The sequence below is a fragment of the Nannospalax galili genome, unplaced genomic scaffold, assembly GCF_000622305.1.
Source record: "Nannospalax galili isolate Female #2095 unplaced genomic scaffold, S.galili_v1.0 scaffold1299, whole genome shotgun sequence".
Classification (NCBI taxonomy): Eukaryota; Metazoa; Chordata; class Mammalia; order Rodentia; family Spalacidae; genus Nannospalax; species Nannospalax galili.
In genome coordinates, this window is record NW_008343660.1 from 1,427,447 (window position 1) to 1,450,979 (window position 23,533).

Genomic DNA, 23,533 nt, shown 5'->3' on the forward strand with positions numbered 1-23,533 from the left:
CAGACAGTTGTTAGCTGCCATGTGGGTGCTGGGATTTGAACCTGGGTCTTCTGCAAGAACAACCAGTGTTCTTAACCGCTGAGCCATCTCTTCAGCCCTGAGGACATTTTGCACTGAATATTCCCCTCTAGACATCCTTCATTGTCCTTTGTGCCCCTCCAACTCTCATTAGTTTCTAGAAAGTTTTGTTTCTACTTTCATATGTTATATACACATATTATTTTTATGTATCTATATAAAGCCTAGGAATCACATACGAGATTAAACTTACATTTGTCTTCCTAAGATTAGTTTAACTTGCTCAATACACATACAAAACATGGGTTTGTGTCTTTCTTGTCAAACATTTCATTATTTATTTTTCTTGTCTTATTGTGCCTTATAGGATACAGTAAAGTGTTGAGTAAGATCTCTAGTAGAAGACTGTCTGGCCTTTTTCTGGCCTTAATATTAAATATCAGTGTAGTCATGTGTTGCCAATTGATGCTTTCAACTGATGTCTTTGGAAAGGCTAAGGAAATTTCCTTTCCTTAGAATAGAACATTTTTCCCTAAAAATGTTGAGTTTTGCTCAACTGCTTTGTTTGAGTTTTGCTGTTTGTATTTACTAAGCTAATCATTTAGGATTTTTGTTTTATCAGTGTAGCATATTTCATTAACAGATCGGTTTTGTATATGAGCTATCTTTTGATTCCTGGCATAAATGGAGTAAGGCTATGATTGAAGAGGTGGGAGAGGGACATGGAACTGGCTCAGAGAGGAACAGCAAGTGCAAAGTTCTCAAGGAGGTGAGGTGTTTAGTCTATTAGGAGGGTGGCTTGGTTAGCATTATCTGGTATAGTTCTGTTCCGTCTAGGACATCTCTGGCAGTACAGTTTTCAAACTAAAAGGTTAGCTCATTTCAAAACTGTGGGCTTATTTCTTCTTTCTCTCTTCTACTCTAGTTTCACAAATTCAGATCACATAACTAAGGTACATCTCTAATTTCACCAATACAGATCACACCCATTTAGGCCATCTGGGAGCAGAGTTAAACTGGGCTTGCTCTCTAATTCCTAAAGAGACATTTCTGGGGGTTGCCCTCCTTTGGTAAATGTGGGTAATTTACTTCTGAGATATCTTGGTTAACACTCAGCCGTGATCATTTTACAACTGCATGTGTCTGTACTGATGACTACTAGCTTTCAAAAGTGGCTCAAGATCAACAGCTGTCTAATTGAAATTAAGGCCTTCTCATTAGGAGGGAACTCACATGCAATATTCTAAACTTTGTCAAATACACATGACTGTAGAGGTCGTAGATCCTAGAGAAAAATCCTACTTTTGCCACATCCCTAGACTAATGTAATTTTTTACTTTATTCTAAATATGCATCCTCATGAGACAGTTATACCTTCCATGCTTCATCAAAGAAGCTTCTTTTTGCAAACAGATGGAGACTATTACAGAAACCCAGAACTGGCCAAATGCAGAGATTTTCTGTGAGATGCTTAACTTAAAGTAACACATTTTCAATGTAACCTCTACACTTAGGATGAATGCATCTCTTAAATCCCATCAGAGAAGTTTCCTTATGTACCAGATGGTGATTAACACAGAGAACCACAAATAGCCAGTGTGCAGAGAACAAGAGGCTTCAGAGTACTTCTTTTCCAAACTCTGCCTCCCAAGTCTAAGGGATGATTGAGGAAGAGGAGGCAGAAAGATTATAGGAGCCAGAGGGGGATTGGGGGGGGGCAGTGCATGACCACAGGGAAACAAACGAAGTCTTCCAGACAGCTGGTCATTTCTTCATATGAACTCACAGCAGTGGTGACAGCATGCACAAGTCCTATGCAAGCTCAAAACTGACCAAACCCCAGTATAGATGTGGGGAAGTGGGTAAGAAATCCCAACCCAACCTAAGGAACTTTTGGCAATTGATGGCTGCTGTGACAGGGAAAAGACAGTGCCTACAGAGATTAGACTCTTGGTGGCCCCAGTGGATGGATCCATATTGAAGGACATTGGGGGAGACACAAATCAGACTCTATAGCTGTATTCTATACTTAAAAATTTCATTAAATTGGGGGGGTGGTTAAGTGGATTGAGGTATAAGGGAGTGGATCTAAATGCTATCAAAATATACTATGTAAAAACTGCAAAAGTGCAATAAAACTAAAACTAAAACTTATTATCAATAATAACAAAGAAGTGATTGAAGAACACAGTTGTATGCTATTCCCCTGATCAGTGTGTTGTGCAGCAGGAAGAGACCAAGTTAGGTGAATTAATAGAGAGCTTGTTCTTGGTTTAGTTCAAGAGTGGACCTGGCTGCTGAGGACAGTAAACATACTTCATGTGTCCTGAGGATTCTAGGTTGCTCTTTCAGTGCTAAAACTGGAAGGCTGGCAAATGGGAATACTGAGTGGATGCCATGCAGCACATCTGATGAGGGGTAGAAGGGGAAACGCCACGTGGGGGGCCAAAGGCAGAACAATCTCTATACGCCTTCTGGGCCAGATAAACCCATCCATCAAGCTGCATCTGGTGCACAGCCTGGGACTCTGACACCCACGTTGCGAAGGATTTGTTAGCCTTGTTCAGGGACTTGTAAACCTCCTTCTTGAATTTTTTTTGGCTCCTGGTCTGTACTGTACTTTGTCTCCTTAAGGCCATTGGTTATGTCAGTCAATAATTCAACCCTGTCTTTTGTGAGGGAAGCAACATAGTTCTTTTGTGTTTGAGTATCTCACAGGTTTAAGAGCCTTCTTAGCAAAGAAATCTTCACACTTGCCAACACTTGCTAGGGGACAACACAATGATCAAAAATGTGGACTCCTCTCTCTCTTTCTCCCTCTCTCTCTCTCTCCCTCTCTCTCTCTCTCCCTCTCTCCCTCTCCCTCTCTCTCTCCCTCTCTCCCTCTCCCTCTCTCTCTCGCTCTCTCTCTCCTTCTCTTTACCTTTCCTTCTTCCTTTCTCTCTTTATATTTTGCAGAAACATAGCTTAGCTTTCCAGTTGCAGTGTTTTTCTTCTGCTTTTCTTTGGAATGGATGCCTGACTGCACTCGATCATAGTCATGTGACAGCAACACACCTCTAGCATGGTTCTGTGGCCTTGGGAAGGACAGCTCAGGATGCATTCACTCTTATCTGTTGATACCTTAAAGTCATTTTGCCCTGAGACTATCAAGCATGTTTCCAGGGGTGGGTGAAGTATATGATTCTTGTTTCAAAAGAACTGTCTCTCTAAGAAAGGATTTGTCTTGCAGTTTCTTTAGATGTTAAATTCTCCAGGTGCATTTCTAATTGATTCTGTTTGTGAAAATTCTATTTAGTTATCCAGTAGATGTGTATTGTATAGATTAGTACATATGTCTATTGCAAGTTACAGGGGACAACTAGACTGAGAACATATTTGAAATTCATTAATATCATTTTGAAACTGTTCAAATTGATGTAGTATTGTAGAATGATGAGCTGTCATGTGCTGCATTGACTATCCCTTGACAGGTGCATGGAGAATGCCTTTTAGAGGCAGGACGATGTCTGATTATAAAACAATAATGATGCAATACTCCTATTGCATGCATTTCTCTCTGAATTCCGTGTAATCCTGTGGTGACCCTCTGAGAGATGAACTATTTTACCCTTTCGTTGGAGGAGGATAGCGAGTGAATGCATACATCTTGGATATGGACTGGGTTTAAATCTGGACTTTCTTACTTCCTCTATGCATGAACTTTGACAAGTATTTAGCTTCTCCATTTCATATTCCTTATCTGTGAAATGGGAACTGAACCTTTTACAGTGTCTGAATACATTAAAATATCTAAAACTCTTCAAGGCATTTTTAGCAAATAACATTCAGTAAATGTTATTTCTGAATTTCTGATGATCACCTCTTAAATACAGATAAGCATTTTTTACAGATGCATAAACTGAGATGCTGAGATGAACCGTGGATAGTAGATAAGCAACTTTGCTGAGATTTCACAACAGATACCAGACTGGGAACAACCACAGAAAGACTGGCTCAGAACCAGATGTCTTTCCACCATTCCCACACAAGGAGCCATGCTGTTCCTTGTGGCACAAGGTGCCAGCTAATATATTTTATTGAAGTATGTTAATTGGGAATTATGCAGGTGGTACATGTAGCATTAGTCTGTGAATTTACTGGAAATTTTCAAAAAAAAAAAAGGAATTCTGATTAAAAATTTGCTTTAAGCAGGATTAGCTTCAGTTGTAGGTGATGAATAATTTCAATGAGCAGCTTCTGATCTTTTCTGGGGGAGAAGACATCACCACTTTTGTACAAACCATTAAACATGTGCACAGATTTAGAAGCCCAGGACAAGGTCCTAAAAATCAAATGTGCAGCTTGGGATCTCTCCTCTTGCCTGGCAGCCTGGAGTTAGTCTCCTCTTTCCTTCACCTCCTTGTCCTGCCTTATCAGCATCTTTGGCCATAAAGCTCTATCCTCATTTTTTTCTCTCTCAATATTTGATAATCTATGACATACTATACCCAGACTTGTTTATGAAATTTATCATTAAACATTACTAAGTAGTAGATATGCTGGCTTATAGAATCAAGAATTAAAATATAAGTAGACTAAGAAAAAAATCTACCAGGAGATAAATATTTTAAGTCAATTTCATGAATCTGAATAGATTTTTCTTGATAGTAGTTCCTATAAACACCTCCTGATTTTAGGTTTTTAAATATTCACAAGGAGTTAGAAAGGACACTTGCTGTAAGAATTCATATTTTTTTGTACTGTGTTAATGGACATAGAGTAGTTCCCAGGTCAAGGACAGTAGACTGTGCATGGCCATGCTCAGTGTACTGTTCAGGACTGGTCCTGATAAATGGGATTTCAGATGTAGAGCTATGAGGTCCTATGGGCTGTGATTAAAGAGGCTAAAGGATGATTATTTGGGGGAAGAACTATGAAATGTGTGTTTCTGTTGACATACATGCACAGTGTTCCAGGTCACATGATAGGAAAGCAACCCCAGACTGCAGCAGTTCGCTTCTCTCCAGGAACTGGCAGTTTGCCTTCTGCTGTCCTGTGCCGCTTCTTAAGCATGGTGGCCTTGGGCCAAAAGAATCAATCAAAATCAGAAAAATATGTGAGAACTGCAGGAGAGCTTTGATTTCAAGGGTAGCACAAGGAATGCTGGGATTATCAACAAATTGTTTGGTTGAGTAAACTATTCAGGCTGTTATGAATTCCTTAACATAATGGTTTTATTAATCTGCTTACAAATACATTTTTATATCATGTCACTTATAATGATTTTGAACTGCTGTCATGATTTAATAAAGTGACCCTGTTCCTTCAAGCATAGGAAGTCACTTTAAGAACTACCAAGAATACTGCCCCAGGCTAGACACAATGGAAGCTGGGCCAGAAACAATCCAGGCTGAATGTGTGTGCACATGGATAAGCAGGACCAGTTAATGCTATCTTATTTTTAAAAATAAATGCTATTCCCTCAATGGCTTCTTAATGCTTCTTAATTTTCCATTGTATAGATGCATTCTCATTTTAAAACCAGATCTCTACATTGAAAAATTTAAGATATTTGTAACTTTTTTCCTATTACAAATACTTTTCTTAGCATACCTCTCCAACTTCCTTACACATGACTAATTATTTCCTGAGGTGTTTATAAGCCACATTACAGTTATGCTTTAATAAAGAAACAGCCTGACTCTTAGCATTCATAAGACCAAGAGTGAAACCAAACTGCCAAACACTCATTCCTGTAGATGCCTATTGGAACTGTGCTCCTGAGCAAGGGCTTTTCTCATTCTTTATTCAAACAGTATCTCCAGCATGAAATGGGGAATTAGAAGTCAGGATCCACCCTTATTTTGTCAGAGAAACTTACCCTTTGATCCCTAGGCTTAGAATATCACATATACCAGCTGGAGAGGTGGTTCAGCAGTTAAGAGCACTGGCTACTCTCTCAGAGGACCCAGGTTTGATTCCTAGCACCCACATGGTGGCTTAACAACCATCTGTAACTCCAGTTCCAGGGGATCTAATGCCCTCTTCCAAATTCTGTGGGCAGTGTACAACATGGTTACACTTGCACATATGCAGGCAATATACTCATACCATATAAAATTAAAAAAAAACAATATCACACACTCAATTTCTCTCATTGTTTGCAATGAGAAAAACACACTGATTTTGGTGCTTTGATATGCAAAACATGGAAACACACATTCATACACTATCTTGGGTAGAGGGCAAGGGTGGGTCCTGAGGCATTAAGGCCATTTGCCCAGGTCACAGAGGAGCACATAACTCAGTGAGTTTGTTTAAATCATACATACTAACTTTTTGGTTGCAAGGTCAGGTAACAGTTTTTAGTCCAGATTATGTCCATTCTGTAAAAGTTGTTCCTACAAGTTCCTTAGATTGGATCCTCAGCAATAGAATGAGCAAAATATATCATCCAGGGTATATTCCTAGATCCTTCTTCCACCAGAAGAATAAACCTATTTCCCAGAGCATCCTAAGTCTTTTAAAAATTTGCCAACTGGATAAGCTTGATATGCTATTTTCTCATTGTTTTAATTGTATTTCTTGATTACTTGTGAGAATCAATACATTTTGTTAGCTCATTGATTATTTCAGTTTGGTTTTGTGGATTGCTTAATTTTCTAGAGGACTGCTATCTTTGCAGCTTCGTTTAGAGAACACTGCAGCACCTATGCCTCATCCACATAGCCTCAGATTTCTTCTCTTTCTCCACGCTAGCTGGCTTTCAGTGTTTTTATGCTCAACAACCAGCTTTTGTATGTCCTTGTAGAAGGACTACATTGAGACTTCCAGAAGTAGTTTTGTTGGCGTGCTAGGAAGGTTGACTATGTGCAAGAGAGGGGCAGTGGGGTCCCAGCCTGGGATGACTGATAAGCTTCCTTAACCCTGAGTGGGACAACTATACAGTGACCTGGCAGTGTGTTAACTACGAATGAGCCAAGGTCTCCCTTCTGAAAGTGTTTGCTCTATACTGTCCCCTTTTGGTAAATTTTTTATTAAATTTTCTTACAGACCATCTTAATCATCTTTCTACATCCTTCCCCATTGGCACCCTTCCATCATCCCTCACTCCACTGGAATTCACACATTCTGTCATTTGTGTTAAGGCCTGTCTTGTCAAGTTGATGTAGTTCAGTGCAAGTTCATCCCCTGAGGTCTAGGCAGGCTCTCTAGAGTGCCTCCCTTTGAGAAGACCACATCTTCCTCACTCAGCAGTAATGAGCTGCCAATAATTCGATGAAGATTGGGGCTTGTTGCCCATTTCCCCAGTTCTATGCTGGGTTTTGTCTACTTGAGTTCGCATGGGTCTTGTGCATGCTGACACCATTGCTGTAGGTTCATATGAGCAAGGTCCCAGGAGCCTGTAGGACTCTATTTCCAAATGGCCATGCACCTCCCTACTTTGTACCGCCTTTCCAGCCAGCACCCTTTTTGTCCTTTTCCTGCACCTCACTCATCCGCCCTCCCATTCCTCTTCAGAACACTCCTAAAAACCATTTCACACAATCCCTGTCATAGGCTCAGACTTGGTGAATGCAGCTTCAGACAAACACTTCACTCATTAAGGGTATTTTCTCTCTGTAATAAGATAGAAATATTTATCACAGTTTATTAACATTATTTTCTTTTGGGAATATTTTATCACTTAAACATTGCTATATAATTTTTCTATGGACCGAGGTGAGTCTCGTTTTGCTCTTTCATTCTCAGCTTCTATATTTCCAAAGTTTACTTTTTACTACCTTAGATTAAAGGTTTTTGAATTTTCATTAAATTTGAGAAATTATTAGTTATTATTTCTTCAAGTAATTCCCTTTGCAACCATCATTGTGGTTTGGATTGCTTAATATTGTCCCATGGATCCATGATGCTATCTTCAGTTAAAAATACTTTTTCCTGCTGGGCGTGGTGGTTCATGCCTTTAATCCCAGCACTCAGGAGGCAGAGGCAGGCAGATCTCTGTGAGTTCAAGGCCAGCCTGGTCTACATAGTGAGTTCCAGGACAGCTGGAGCTACAGGGAGACCCTGTCTCAAAAAGACCAAAAAAAAAAAAAACAAAAAAAAAACAAAACGAAAACAAAACCCAAGTTTTTCCTGAATTGAAGGTAGCTTTTGGTATTGCCTTTTTGGAACTGCCATTTCCCATTGACGATTGTTCTTCTCTTCCTTTGGAAGAGTTCGAGGGATCACAGTCTGAGTGGTCTGTGCTGACAATTCCAGTGCTCTCAAGGCTAAAGCAGGAGAATCGCAGTGACTTTAAGTGGCTACATGGTGAATTCTAGGCTGTAGAGTAAGTGTAAGACCCTGTCTCAAAGAAAAGAAAACATGTTTTCCTCAAACTACATTTTGAAGAATTTCATTGTTACATTGGCAAGTTTGTTGATTTTTTTTCTTTCTTGTTTTTCTGTGTGTGTGTGTGTGTGTGTGTGTGTATGTGTGTATGTTTGTACATGTGTGTATGTTTGCACATGTGTGTGTGCATGCATGTATAGAGACAGGAGGTTAATTTCAAGTGTATTCCTTGATTGCTCTCCACTTTATTTTTGAGACAGGGTCTCTCTCTGAAACTGGAACTTATTTGTTCGATTAGGCTGGCTGGACAGTGAACTCTAGCAATCTGCCTGTCTCAGGCCCTCATGCTTGTGCCATAGATCCTTAACCAGCTGAGCCCTTTCCCCTGCTCTTTGTTGATCTTTTCTACTGCAGCATCTAAATTGCTAAATCTACCCAGTGCTTTCATGATTGATAACTGATTTTCTATTTGTGTTTTTAGTTATTTATTTTATTTTTTGGAGAGAGCGTCTGGCTATGCTGCCCTAGCTGGCCTTGAACTCACTCCTTTGCCTCCCCAGTAACAGGATCAAAGGCATGTGCTATCTTGCCTTGCTTGAGACTTCTTAAAAATTTCTTTCCTTATGGTATTGTTTTCTGCTGTATTCTCTAGCATTTTGAGTCTACTTATAAATTGTCTTGATATATATGTCTGTGAACTATATCAACGCTGTAATTTCTGTGTCCGTTTCCATTGATGACTTTTATTTTATGGTTTGGATCATGTGTTTGTTCTTCTCTGTTGCCGGATAACATTCAACAGTATCATAATTTGGATGTTAGACATAGTTAATTTTGATAGAATGATGTACATTGTAAGGTTTTCACCATCTGTTTCTGGATTAAAACAATTATTTCTTTACCTAAAAATGTCCTGTAGGATAGAAAAATTTTACGCACTGTGTGAGCTCATTTGGAAGATTCCTTCAAAGTATGCACCCGGAGGGTGCAGAGCAGCTCTGGTGCTGCTGCTAATTTGGCCTCATCATTACAGTAACACCAAGTCCCAGGCCCTGTCCTAGGAATCTACCAGGGGAAGATTAAACTCATTGCTGACTCTGTGGTAGCTGTGCGTATCCTTCCTTCCTTCCTTCCTTCCTTCCTTCCTTCCTTCCTTCCTTCCTTCCCTCCCTCCCTCCCTCCCTCCCAGCGTGCCTGCCTTTCTGCTGCCTGCTTTTGTTTTTGCTTTTTGAGACAGGGTCTCACTATGCAGCACTGGATGGCCTAGAATTCATTGACTTGCCTTCCTCTGCCTCTGAGGGCTGGGATTAAAGGTGTGTACCACCAGGCCCAACTGCACATATTGTTTTAGGAACTTCTTTCTTGTGCTTCCTTTTTGTCCTCAAGTACCTTTTCTTAAGGCCCCCGCGGAAGTGCGCTCTCTACCGTATCAGTGGTCTTATGTGGATGGGCAGGACTGTCTCTACATCCTCTGTGCTGCATTTTCTGGCTGCCTTGGCTTTTCCAAATTATAATCTGTTTTCTCAGTTCAGCGGGGCAGCTGAATTCTGCTCAGGTTCCCAATCTCTGCAATACGGCCTGTGAACCCTCCAGGCAGGGTGCTGGCACACTCAAAGCATGCTTTCTGTTTCCGCCCCTTCTCTCAGAACCACTATGTTGTGCTCCCTTTAGACTCCTGTGAGACCATTGCTTCCTACACATGGTCCTGTTTCCTGGTTGCTTAATATGTCAGGATATGTGTGGCCCTGGTCATTCTATCTTTGCCAGGATCAAATATCTTTGATGACATTTGGCACCCCTTCTCTTTAGTTTATCATTATTTCCCTGCCAACAGGACCAATGAATGGAAGGTCAACAGCATGAAGGGGCAGTTCTTGTTAGAAACATAGGTGAAAGATTGAGCAGGAAATGGTTTCAAAGCGGGTGTGAGAGAGACTCCCTTTAGGCACCTGACCATGGGTAGATCTCTGTGCCTCTTTGCACCTGCATGTCCTGTTATCGGCTCACCAGCTGTGCTTATTAAGGGTCACTGGGTAACACTCACCACCTGGGGAACAGTGGGGCTGCCACATCCCGCAGGACTTCCTCAAGAGATGTTTGACTCTCAGAAACAGCCACTTGTGCTAGTCTCTTAGCACTGAGCTAATGAGAATTTTTGTTCTACTCCAAACAGTTCATTTTCTGCCTTTCTTCACAGGTAAGAGAAGTTACACATTGAAGAGCTGGCTAATGATTCAGTTCCACATCGTCGAACCACCTCAGAGGAAACTCAAAATGCTGCAAAATTGAGATTACTTATCCAAAGAGTATATGGGGTTTTACAAATACATTTTTAGTGCCTGGATGAATCTGTTGATACAATCATTACTTTAATCTCCTTTCTCGTCTCAGTAAGAAATCCACTGGCATGTCATACATTACATATACAGCCAGTTTGATGGAGACTGTGAAGAATAATATAGTTTTTAGGGCTGACCCACTGGTGGGAAAAAGTAATCAAAACACAGCATTTCTCATCAAAAATTGAAAATAATTTCTTATAAATTGCATATACAGAGACATATATAAAACATAAGTGCATAGTTTAATCAATAATAGAAAGGGGACATATATGTGTCTATGACCTACATCAAGAAATGTAACACTGCTAAGAGCTGGAACAACTCAGTGCATGCCTCCATTACTGTATCTCTCTCCTAAAAGTAACATCTACCCTGGATAATCATTTGTGTGACTTAAAAAAAATTCAATCACAAACACATACATGTGTGAACCATCCAATGTATTTTAAGCCTTTTAGCCTTATTATATTATAGAATGAAATCTACATAGTATCTTCCCTGTATGCAATATATAGCCTATTGAATATAGTTTATTCTTTGTAGCAGTTCTTAAGGCTGTATCCCAGCGTACCACAATTATTTATTCATTTTACTGCTAGTATATGTGCAGGCATTTTCATTTTGTTCTTCTAAGAATAATGTTATGATGAAAGTTTCTGGAATAAATCCAAAATGTTTTCTCAAGAGTTCATAACTAGGTACCCAGGAGCATGTAGTATTAGCTCATGTAGCTGTTTTAATTTGTGTTTCCCAGGTAATCACATAGGCCAAGATCCTTTTAATATATTTATTGGTATTTGGCACTCCTCTATTAACACACCTTTTCAGGTTTATTGCTGTTAAAATTGTGTGTGTATTTGGAATACAAGCCCTTATATGGAATGATGAATTGTGTTTCCTTCAGTTCTGTGTCACTCTACTCTGTGTCCTCCCCTCCTCTCCCTCTCTCTCTCTCTCTCTCAGGGTGTTTTCAATGAACAGAAATTCTTACTTTGCTGTGATTAAATGTACCAATCTTGTCCATAATGATCAGAGTGTTTTGTGATTGAGTGATTTTCTCTACCCTGAAGTCATTCAGATTTTCTATTACTGTACAAAAGCTTAATAGCCTTGCCTTTAGTTTTAGGTCTTTATTCCACCTGGGGTTGATTTGTGTGTGTGGTTTGAAGTCATGCTCTAATTTAGTATTTTTCCCATAAGAAAATGAAATTGCCCTAATTTCATTTTTTAAAACATCAGACCTTCAAGGTTGTGAAACTGCCTTCTAAATACTCGTGTTGATACGCAGATTAGTAGTACATGTCCAGCCTTCATGAGAGACACTTTTTACTACAGTAGGTGGTGGTTAATGCAGAAACCCGTAACTGGCCAAAGTGTGGAGAATAAGTGATGGTGGAGGGCTCAGCCCCTAATGAGGCAGCTGTGTCACCCTCTCCAAGTCTCAGGGAACACCATGGAGGAGCTGAGAAGAGGGAGATGTGCAGCAAAAAGATGTGCTCTGTACATGACAGCCAGCACATACAGGAACTCACTGCAACTGTGAGTTTTCTGTCTAAGACTCAAAAAATTGGGCTGTCCACATTTTATCATAGATGTGGGAGGGGCCCCTGAGGCCCACCCCCTCTCTGAGGGAACGACTGGCAGTTATAATTGTTTGGGGAGGACGTGTCATTTTCTTCCGTGGTGTAGCCACTGATAAGTTGCTCTTGCTGGAGTCAATAACTTCCCACCCATGCTCCAGCAAGAAATCAGCTAAACTCAGTGCATCACAGACAAAAAAAAAAAAAAAAAAAAAAAAAAAAAAGATGTGAAGGCAGAAGGGGGACTTGAGGAGTTTCAAGGGGAGGAGAGGGTGAGAAGGGAGGTAGATTCTCTTTTCTTGCCTTGTACAGTATCACTTTGTGTGCTTATATCACAGCTTTGCACACATTTTAAGGGAGCTATGCATATATGAAACATTGCTATGCCCCCTTGATGAAATTCTTATCTCTATAAATTAGTCCCATTACTAGTGAAATTGTTTGTCTGTCTTTTGTCTTCTAGTGGTAATAAAGCTGTAGTGGGTTTCTTTTCCAGTGGTGTTTGCAATCCGTTACTGATTCTGTCTTCTTATTTTCAAACCTTGTAGGTTTTAATGTTTTTTTCTAATATTTCTAATGAATAGAATGTAATTAGAGCACAATGTGATTTATGTTTCCCATTGTGAAAACTATGGTTTTTATCCGGAACATTTCATTTCTTTGTGTTTCATATAACCACACACTTTTTATTTCATGCTCACCATTTATCTCCTTGTTGAATGCTTCATTTGTTTTCTTGCATTTCTGAACTAGTTTTCTAGTCTTCCTTTAATTGTTTGAAATTTATGGACTCTTTTCTGTTAAGTGATTATCCTAGTAATCGCAATATGCATTCTTGACTTCTCAATGTTTAAATTTAATTGTGTACTAAATATAATTGTATGCTAAATTTAATTGCAAACAAAGCCGTCTAAATTGCTCTGATTCTATTTCCTCCTCTCTATTACAGTTTTGCGTTTCATTTTATCTTTTATCCTTAGTAAGACATTTTTGCAGTCAATGGCTTCTTTTTCTTTTGGTTTCCTAATTTTACAGCTTTTTTCTCTTCCTTCATTCTTGACTTTTGGAAGCGGCATCTGGGCTTGTTTTCCTTCTATTTGAAGCTTACACATCAGAATTTCCTTTACTAACACGTGCTGGTAATTTATTCTCACACTTTTTTGTTTGTGTGAAAATGTCCTTATTTTGCCTATGTTTGTACAATTTTGGTGTAGAATTTTGGGATGTAGGAGACAGCAGTCATGTCTTCAATAGATTTCATTGTTGCAAGCGCTAAAGTTGTCAGCTGAACAATTCTGGGCTGCATGGTAATCTTTATTCTTTGGATGTTGTTAAGACTTTTTGTTTGACTTCAGTCTTTTGTATCTTTGTTATGGTGTGCACAGATGTGAACCCTTTGTATTTTCGTTATCATGTTCACAGATATAAGCATTTTGTATCTTCATTAAGACATGAACTGTTAGGAACATTTCTGGTATCTTCATAATGATGGTCACAGATATGAGAACTTCTTAAATTACGTTCCTCAAAATGTCTTGGTTTTCTCAGATCTATAGATTTGTCGTGTGTGTGTGTGTGTGTGTGTGTGTGGCGTGCGTGCATGTGTGTCTGTCTGTGTGTGTGTGTAGGGGTATACTGTATGTTGTTGTTTATGCGTGTGCATACATGTGCATGTGGAAGCCAGAAGACAACTTCTGATGTCATTCCTCAGGAGCTGTCCACCTTGTTTTTTAGAGACAGGGTCTCTCACTGCCTAGAACTTACTAAGATGCTAGGCTGGCTGGCCAGTGAGCCCTGGGAGTCCACCTATCTCTGCCTCCACAGGGTTGGGATTATAAGCACACACCACAGTCTATAGTGTTCCTACATGGGTTCTGGGGACTGGATTCAGGGCCTCATGCTTACATGGCAAGCACTTTAAAGACTTGAGCTGTCTCTTCAGCCCTAGTATTGCTTTTTTGAAGAGTTACTTTTGTATTTATTTAATTTTTTAGTTTTATATGTATGTGTGTATTGCCTGCATGTATATAAGTGCACCCATGTCATAAAATGCCTGTGGAGGACAGAAGAAGGTATCAGATCCCCTGGAACTGGAGTTATAGACAGTTAGCTGCCATGTAGGTGCTGGGATTCAAACTCAGGTCTGCAAGAACAGCCAGTGTTCCTAACCGCTGAACCATCTCTCCAGCTGTTGTGGTTTGAATGAAAATAGCTCCCATAGGCTCCAAGTGTTTGGACAATTTGTCCCCAGATGATGACACTGTTTTGGGAGGTTTTAGAAGGTGTGGCTATCCTGGAGGAAGTACTTCACTGGGGCTGGGCTTAGAGAGTTCTTAAGCTTTGCTGGATCTCCAATTGCTCTCTTGCTTCCTGTGCCTGTGTGATGATGTGAGAGCTCAGCTTCTGCTGCTCCTGCCCCAGCCACCTCCACCTACCAAGCCTCCCTGCCATGACGGACTGTCATTCTCCTGGAAACGTAAGCTCAAATAAACTCTTCCTTCTATAAAGTGCTTGGATCAGTATTTCTATCACAGCAACAGAAAAGTGACTAATACGATCCCCAATATTGCCTTTTGTGTTAAAAATTTTCCAAGTTAGTTTATCAAATATCAGCACTGATAAGTTCACTTCCAACTTCTATGCACTTGTGGCAAGCTGTTCTTTGGACATTCCTATCTTGAAATTAAAGTAACATGATTGTGTTCACTCAGCTCAGTGGTGCAGCACATGAGGCCCCAGCCCACCCCAAGGACATTCAAGCAGTTAATGGCTTGGGGTGGAGCTGGGGGAATAGGGTTCCTTCAATAGTGTAGTCACCTGTAAGTTGACCATGCTCCTATAGGTAACTCCTCACCCATGGTCCTGGAATTGGTCCCAATTAAACCAAGCTACACAGGTGAATTATTACTTTGGTGTATTGTTGGTATTCTATCTGGGATGAATAGATGTTTGTTCATATCTCACCAGGAAAAATTAATACAGCAGCAATTTTGACATTATAGGGTATTGACAGATGATCTTGATGAAAAGATAAAAGTAATACAGCTGAGAGTAACTAGTAATTATCCTAGTAAAGGCTGAACTTTGTTTTTAGTCTATACAAATGTTTTATCCATAAGCATTAGAATCTATTCTGTATAACAAATTACCCCCAAACTCACCAACGTAAAGCAACAAGTGTGTATCATTTTATATTTTCTGAAAGTCAGGAATCTGGGAGTGACTTAGCTGGTAACTCAGGGTCCCCAAGAGGGCTGCAGGCCAGAGACTCCATTTCCAGGCTCAGCACAGGTGGAGGGGGCTGTTTTGAGCTCACTCTTGGTTGCGGGCAGTTGGTGTCAGGTGTTGGTGGTTCTGTCAGGGGACTTAGCTTCTGTACAGTTTGCACTCACTGCCTAGCCATCCCTTTACAGTTGAGAAGTGGGTACTTAGAATTACTTGTCTAGGAACAGGAACAAAGTTTGGAAAAGTTATAAAAGGCATGCTCCTATAGGTAATGTCTCTTTTTACCTTCTTTGGTCTGGTTTTTAGGTGTTAGGCCTTTGATATTTATCGTCTAAAATGTTACTGTGATTGCACACTGAAAATACCAGTGATCAGAGATAGGCTTCTCAGGAGCGACTTTACAATAAGAGATACACGTTTTGCATGTTGTGGTCCTTGCTTTAGGCCTCATCCCTGCGATGCATGGTGACAGCAGGGGCAAACGCTCTGGCAGAGTGTAGCCAGACACTCTAGCTGAGACATAAGACAAAACTATTTTGTTTGTAGTGGTTCTTCCTCTTCTAAAACGGTCTCCTTGGAAATGTGACAGGTCTGTGCTCAACTCAGGCCTTTTGGTACATAAATAAAATATCTCCAGGTGCCCGAAGAGAACCCCGTCTCCAGCCGGGAGATCTCTCTGTCTCTTCTGCTCTCTGTCTCCTTTCACATGTTTACAAAGGCAATGTGACTCAACCTGCCTTCCACTAGGGAGCTGCTTCCTTTTTTTTTTTTTCCCCCTAGAGAAACATTTATTATCATGTGGATGAGAGCAATTTGGAAACACATAGCTGGGAAGCTAATCCTTATGCATGTTAAAATGTTTTTGTAAGAAGTGAAAGCAAACTGTTTTTGGAGACTTGCCTTTAAAGCTCAAAAGGACAGAGTGAGTGTCCTGAGCTGTTTCTTTCCCATGCTGCCTTTCCTGTGCCCAAGGAAGGCTGCTATGCTGCCTTGGCCTAGAAAACAAGCTTTGCGATTGCTGATCCTTTTTTTCCCATAGTTTCTTGGAGTCTTTTCCTTGAGAAATATTATGCTCTTTTAATGAGAAATGACAGTGAAATATTTTTTTTCTTTCTGGAATTCTTAAGGAGAATTAAATGCTTGCGCAATAGAAAGCATACTTTTTGTGGTCAAAGAAAACTTTGGGTTTCTTGAATTCCAGTTTAGTCATCCGACGCCTTCTTCTGTCTTCTGTGGGTACTGTACACAGATGCACTTACATACATGCAAATATAACATTCACACACACATAAAATAAAAGTGTATAAATAAAAAAGTAAAAAACCAAACAAGACCACAAACTTTAATGGTTTATAAAATAAGCGTTTACTTTACATGCCTATGTTTTGAAGGGGTTTGGCTGAAATCCTTGGAGCTCACTTCCAGCACAAGGTTGAGCTTAGTCTATGCCATATAATATCTATTCTAAAGAAAGTGATTACTTCTCACATGCCCTTCTCTTGGTAGGTGACCAAGAAACAAAAGAATGACTAGACAAGCATGCTCTAAAACATTATCCTCTACCATACTCAGGTATGAGAGTCTTCTAATGCAGTTCACCAGGAGACATTTGCTATCAGGAGTTATTATATAAAATTTGTTATTTACAATATGTGACAGAAAAGTATGGCAGAGGTGACTACTGTTCTCCAAAGATTATGGTTTCACTTCCCCGGAGCGGGGTTTTCACTGGTGTCGGAGAGGACACGCATTCCCCAGTCCCTTTTCATTCCAGGCCCAGTGCTCTCGAGCATTGCCTGTTTTGAAATGTAGAAAGAAGCAGAGGATCCTGAGAACCCAGATGGCAATGAACTTCTTTACAGATGGGAAATGGCAGGCACTTTTCTGAATGAACAACAGGAATTGACTTTCATCCCCAAACAATGCTGAACATCAGAAATGGATCAGAGTAATTTTAAATGGACTTGAGTAACTCATTTAAACTCAGAGTCTTGGTTTTTGTCTATGTAACAGAGATAGGATAGTAACTTTGTGGCATTATACATGTGCTGCAGGTGCAGTGATAGGTACGTAATGTAATTCTCATACAAGGAACATCCATTACTGTTATTGCTGTTATTTTTGTATCAGTCAGATCAGACGTACAGCCTCTCCCTGGGTACAGCTACTTCCTGGACTAGAGAATGGAAGGATTAAAACCTAGAATTGATTGAAGAAGGTGTCTTTGCAGAGGGCCTGGAGTCAGGATAATGAAACCTAAATGACAGAGATCTAGTACTACAAATCCACAGGGCTTTGTAAATGACAGGAGAGAGAACTTATAATGCCGGCATCTTAATACTTCAGAGAACTTTAAGCAGCTTTTCTGTTCTTTCCTTCCCAACCCAAGATACTAAGTAACTGTATAAGGAAGTCATACATGTGTGCAATCTTGTTCACCTTGCTTTGGCTTTGAGGAAAGCAAGATGACAATGTGAGTTTATAATTTCAAAACGACAATTTTAGGAAAACATTTGGATAAAGTTTGAAAGTAGCAGTTCAGAACCAAGTTAAAATGGCTGTTGGATCTTGCTGTAGGAGGAAGCCTCTGCTTGCTTCCTCAAGGCAGCCCTGTTGTGAGGTTTCAGCCCACATAGTGGGAGCCATTTATTAAAGGCAGATGGGCGCCACAGGCCTCTTTGTGCCAGAAAGGCTCTTAGACATGAGAAGGACTGAGTTCTACTTGGAGATCAATTAGGCAAAGTTAAAAATCTCTGGAGAGAACATATGGGGCCTCTGAATCCTATCCAAATGGCTAAGGCTTTGGGTCTTTCACATCTTCTTTGTTTCATTGGGGTCATTTATTTTGCCATAAGTTATATTTTCTGAAACAATTTTCAATTTTGTTTTGTTCATGTAAACTGTTTCTCCGTGTGTGTGTGTATGTGTGTGTGTGTGTGTGTGTGTGTGTGTGTGTGTGTGTGTGTGTGTTTAAGGGAACCAGAGTGGGGATGATGGTTCTTTCCTATAATTCTAGGAATCTCCTAGTGATTAGCCAAAAGTTAAATAGTGGTTTACTAAGAAGTACTGAATGAAATGAGTTTCCACCCAGTTGATAAAACTGGACCACTTTTGAAGTTTTAGGGCAATGTTGAAGGTCTCTTAAGGATGTAAATTCAGAATTTACATTTATATTTTGTCCTAACTCAGTGGCACAAGATTCCCTAAGTTGCTCACTAGGTATATGAGAATTTATGTGGAGTTGAAGTTAAGAAAAGGAAAGTTAAATTGGAAATTTCCTCACTCTCAGAGTAGTGGAGTCACTATTCTCCAAACTGTTGATGATAAACATTTTCAAACTATTTTTAAAAGATTTCACCTTAAGACTGGCGTGGGGCACATTTAATCCCAACACTCAGCACTCAGGGGTCAGTGGCAGGTGGATTTCCGTGAGATTAAGGTCAGCCTGGCTTACATAGTGAGTTCCAGGGGCTACAGAGAGACCCTGCCTCAAACAAAAACAAACAAACAAACAGAAACAGATTTTAGTTTAAAAGATTCAGTTTGAACATAAGGCACATGCTTTAGTGAAGTCTGGTAGATAGTGTTCTGTATGTGAAATTTTTTTGCAAAAGCAGAATAAAATGTTTAAAGAAGAAAATAAGCTTTCCACAGGCCATTCAAGAGGCTTGGATTTTACTCTCTTAGAGGCTTACCATCTCTCACATTCACTTTCTTGGGAAAAAATGCTTGGTTTAGAAGGAAAAAAAATCATTTTCATAATGTTAGAGTTCTCTGAAAACCTCCTTCCTATTGATCTGGAGTCTTTATTTCACGTTCCCCTTCAGTGCTAAATTATCCTTTGTAGTGTGACGTTCAAACAGTCATATTGGGAGTCACCTTGATTAAAGAGAGGCGATTGGGTCAAATTCCACCTCAAGGTTTTTGAGCAGTTTTAGGAACTTATTTGCTACCCAATTTGTAACTTCTGTTGATTCCTTAAATGACACAATTTATTATGCCTATAAATGGAGACCGGAGGCACTGTGAACTTTTTACCCACCAACAGTCATTTTATGGCAATGACAGTCCTTGACAGAACAATGAAGAAAGTAATTATGATCTGGAAAGATGACGGACAATTACTATACTGATGAGCACAGAGGTATAGGACTCTTGCAGGGTCATGGGTGCACAGATGGAGTGCTGGGAGCCTTTAGATAAAATTACCCATACCTGGATGCCTCCTTTAATCTCATGTGCTTTATGATAACATCTGAAGTTGGCAAGAACAGATACCAAGAGTGGTTAGGAAGCTGGATTTGATGTCAGGAAGAATCATTTGAAGGCAGACTAGGGGCACTAAAAACAACTCTATATTGGCAAAATAAGCATGTGAAGAGAGGGCTGGCTTTGTACTTCCAAAAATCTCTAGCTATTGATCAGTGCAATAGCTGTAAATTTCTTGGCTGATTACAATCAGCATGGTTTTCCCCAAAGGACAATAACGGCCTTGATTGAAAAGTCTATAAGCAAGTTGGTTTGGACATTTACACTTGGCTTTTAGCTATGCAAATAATGAAGTTATGTCTTTCAAAAGCCAAATTGAGTGAACCATCGCCCTTCCCTTTTCTGCTTTTATCTTCTCTGATGCCCAACCCAGACCACAAACACTTAGAGTGAAGTTTTGTTAATTCCTTTTGTTATCTTACAAAGCAAATTAATTTTATACTTTTTTTCATTACACTTCAGTCAAGCTTGTTTTGAAATAAGAACAGTGTTATTTAAGATTTCCTTCTGTCATGCGAGACTAATTGATCTAATTCATTATGTAAAAAAGCTATATGGGCTATAAGACAAATGAGGTAATGTATTTTGAACACTAGTGTAATTGCTGATGAGATCGAATGTGAGTAAACTGCTGTGACTTAAGTGTTTCAGCATGATAGATATGTCCCACTCTGCTTGGAGAGAGCTGGGATAAGTTACAGCATCAGTTAGTGGTGCACTTAGAGATGAAAAGAAAGAGCAGCGTATAGTATAATTTAAATTAAATATTTCACTTTAAGGTTAATATTTTTGATATGTGGTGTTTTCCTAGCATGTTGAACTTGAATAAAATGTTAGCTCATGACCAACTGCTGCTTTTAATGGCCTTTGGAGTGATGTAGAAGCTCATTTGTTTTGAGTACAGCATTTCCAAAGGGACTGCTGCTCCCAGAGAGCCAAGGTCCAGAAAAACCCGTGGTTTACTAGCTATAATTGAAAAGATTTACATTCCTTTGTGCAGTGACAAACCTGGGATGGTAATTTACAAATAGTGTGTGGCCTGTGTACTTGATGAGACATAAAAACAGATGCAGGGGTTTCTGTGTCTATACTGTTGCATATAAATATTCCTGAATGAGGAATGTTTGTTCCAAATGTGCGAAATGAAAGAAGATGCTCAGCTAAGCAGGCAATACGTAGTCTGTGAGGGTTATAATTCTTTGACTGTCAGAAAACAGCATTCACCACCCTACATGAGGTTATCATCAGTGCAACTGGTTATTTAAGCATTAAAGTGGGACCCAGAGATGTAATCTTCAAAGACCATATGAGGCAAACTTGGTGGGTGCCTATTCCTAAATTTTGGATTATTTAGAGTTCACAAAATCTGTGAGTTTTCATTCAGGAAGCTGGCCATGACTGGGTAGGACCCAAGCCTTTGGAAAACACTGGAAAATAGATGTCCTGCTTTCATTTTTGTTGCTGTGATAACATACTCTGACAAAAGAGAAAAAGGGATTATTTTGGTTCACAGTCCCAGGTTACTGTCCGTCACAGCAGGGAGGTAGGGGCAAAGCTTGGAGCTTATCGTATCATATCCACAGCCTAGAGCAGAGAGAACTGAACACATGCACACACACTTTACTTCTGCTCAGCTCACTTTCTCTGTCGTTTCAGGACCCAGATTCGTGGAATGGTGTCCCCTACTTGTAGGCTGGGTCTTCCTATATTAGTTAAGACAGTGCCCCCAGACATGCCCACAGGTCAACCTGATCTAGATAATCTCTCATTGAGACCCTCTTCCCAGGTGTTTCTGGGTTGTATAAACTTGATAATTAAAACTAATCAGAACTCCACCCCTTGTCAACCTCACACAGAAATATATCACTTTAAGTCTCAGGACCTGTCCATAGTATCTGTGGGACTCTGATCCAGCCACATAGGGCCTGGCCTCAGCTGCTCTCCATGACCCCTTAATCTTGCTTCTTTCATGTCTTCAAAACCAGTACCACGTGACTTATACTTATGGCATTGCCAAGTTCTGCTGCCAGCTCAAGAAGTAGCCCAGATGCCTTGGACCACAGCTATGCCAGCAGAGAAAGCACCTTTCCAGGCAGTTGCCTTTGAGGAGCATGGAACCTCTTCTGCTTAGGCGTCTATCCTTTAAATGAGTTGATATTTCCACATAATGAGCCTCTGATGGGTGAGGTCTTGATCTAAAGACATTCTTCTTTTGAACCACGTACTACTTAGAAGTTAAAAGTCCAGTGCTTCAGCCCACAGTGGTTCTTACCACTACCTACTATTTCATTTATAGCATTTGTCACTATCTAAACCATTCATTTAAAACTTACATGTCTTATTTCTTTGGATAGTAAATACTTTGAGCTCAGGGGATTCATTTTTCTTGGCCATTGATATGCCTTCAATGCAAAAAAGTGAGTCTAATAGAGCATAGGTGTTCAATTAATGCTAGGTGAATGACTGACTCTCCTAAACTAAGGTTGTGAGTTATTACTTCCTCAAACAGGCAGAAATCTTAAACATAGAAAATGATAATCCAACATGATGAAAGTTTTGTAAAATTCTCATTGGATGTGGAAGTGTTCTTTCCCAAATTTCCCTTTATGTGTTGCAGTTTGTAGCTATTAATCACAGAGCCTTAAAAGCCCTAGAATTTAAAACAAAATTAAGATCAAAGTTGTTTAGTACAAAAATTTTAGAAATCTAGTAATTCCTAGGAAATTGTACATGGGTATTTGCTAAACAATAAAATATTTAGCTATAATTTCAAAGTAAGTAATTTATCAATATATAGAAATTATCAAATTATTGGGTGTAGTGGCTCACACTTATAATCCTAGTACTCCAGTGACTCCAGGAGGAACATGAATTGGAGTCTAGTGAGATTCTGTCTTAAAAATTGACCAAGTTATTTCAGGAGAATGGCTCCTTTTCCAGAATAAGTATTTCTGTTACATTTGAACTGACAATGACATCATTTACTCTAGCCTCTCCTCTTTCTGTATTACTTAATTTCTAGGTCACAGTTATCTAACTAATGTACACATTTTCTACTTGTTTTGTATTTGTGCATACATGTTCTTATGTATTTGTGTATGTTTAAGTGCATGCACCCATATGTGCAGATGTGTGAAGCCCAGAGTTCCACAATAGATTTCTTCCTTTGAGACAGTGTTTTTTTTTTTTTTTCTGGTCTTTTTGAGACAGGGTCTCCCTGTAGCCCCAGCTGGCCTGGAACTCACTATGTAGACCAGGCTGGCCTCGAACTCACAGAGATCCGCCTGCTCTGCCTCCCCAGTGCTGGGATTAAAGGCATGTGCCACCATGCCCTGCTTTTTTTTTTTTTCAAACTAAACTGGAGCGTGCTGGTTAGGGTAGGCTGCCTGGGATCCCTCTGTCTCTGCCTCCCCAGCACTGGGTCTACAGGCTGTAAAGTTAAATTCACTTTTGGAAGGCACATGTGGCATCTGATTCCCTCTTCCCACTGTCCTTACGACAACCTGAGGCAAGAATTCTCCAAAACCATCATTTGGAGGATCTTAACAAGTTTATTGGACTTGCTAACTGAGGTTGGGTGCTGGTTTACTTACAGAAAAGTGGAAGCACCCCCCCATTCATGACTGTACTCAAAAGTCCACACCCAAACATAAGTCAGGTGGCTTCCTAACAGCCACACAAAATGGTGAGAAAGTGGTCTCATGGTTTTCCCAGCTTATTTACCCTTCTTCCCTCCCCTTCAAGCAGCTAAGGTCAACCGATTGGCTAGAAGAGGTTATGGGC